Source organism: Pterocles gutturalis, unplaced genomic scaffold, assembly GCF_000699245.1.
Source record: "Pterocles gutturalis isolate BGI_N339 unplaced genomic scaffold, ASM69924v1 scaffold1612, whole genome shotgun sequence".
Classification (NCBI taxonomy): domain Eukaryota; kingdom Metazoa; phylum Chordata; class Aves; order Pterocliformes; family Pteroclidae; genus Pterocles; species Pterocles gutturalis.
The window spans coordinates 32,020-33,060 of NW_010107599.1; the positions used below are offsets into that span (position 1 = coordinate 32,020).

Genomic DNA, 1,041 nt, shown 5'->3' on the forward strand with positions numbered 1-1,041 from the left:
AGCCAGGCTGCCTGGGTCCTCCATTGCCTCCGGGAGGTGGCCCCATGGTTTGGGGGGTCAGCCCTGCCAGGACCCGCTCCTCTCCTGCTTTTCTTTGATCTGTCTTGCACTCTTTGGACAGATGGTGCCAAAATCAAAGCAAAATGGGGGGGTTGTTAGCATGGCCCTGGTCCCGCAGAGGGGGATGCACACCTGCCGGTTTGGGTGCAGGAGCCTGGGGCCTGAGCCGTGGACATTAGTGGCATGGGGACGGGATTGTTTCGGCCCCGGGACTGCGCGGTGTCCTCTGCACACCTCAGAGCTTTTTCCCCCTCGCAGCTCAGGGACCTGCCGTGGAGCTGTTCACCAGCAAGAGGATGGGGCAGGAGGGGACCAGGGCATGGGTGAAGCTGGGACAGGAACTTCGATCTGGCATCCTTTGCTTGCAGCCCCATCTTGTCCCCACTGCTCAGTCTCTGTCCCTGATGGACATCCCTGGGGCTGGGGCACCCTCTGCTTCCCCCAGTGAGTGTTGGGAGGGAAGGGGGGAGGCTTTGAAATGCACTCCTGTAAATAAGCCCTTCTTTCGCGTTGCCCGTCAGTGGTGCGTGAGCCCCGTGGAACTGGAAAGGGTCCCTGTGAAAAGGCTGCGGAGTGTGTTTCAGGCAGATAAGTCCCTGCCTTTGAAGTGTGGCAGGCGGGTAGAAGCGCCCTCCTCTTGTAGCTGCTGCCAGCCGCTGCGAATTAATCACAGCCCTGTACAGATAAGAGTACAAATCCTGGCTGAGCACTTCTCCTGCCCGGAGGAGGGGTCCTCAGGGGACTGCTTGGGACCTTGGATGGGGGCTTGAGAGCCCAGAGGGAGGGAGATGGAGGGCTGGGGCAGGAGACACCCACGGGGGGCACCCTGGCGGCAGGGTGATGAAGAGCCGCCTCTTCCCAGTGGTGGGCTTGGGGGTGTCCCCTACGGTGAGACTGGGTCTCTTGAGGACCCCTGCGTGTGCCCCCACATGTGGTTTTGGTCCCGTGGGGAGCTGGTGGCTGCTTTGTGGCGGGGGGGGG

The 1,041-nt window shown here is 62.0% G+C and overlaps 1 protein-coding gene across 1 annotated transcript in view; it reads left to right on the forward strand.

Annotated features, from left to right (window-relative positions):
- Window positions 1-1,041, forward strand: part of LOC104472450 (plexin-A1-like) — a 71,266-nt gene that overhangs the window by 30,918 nt on the left and 39,307 nt on the right. The gene's annotated exons all lie outside the window — the stretch shown is intronic.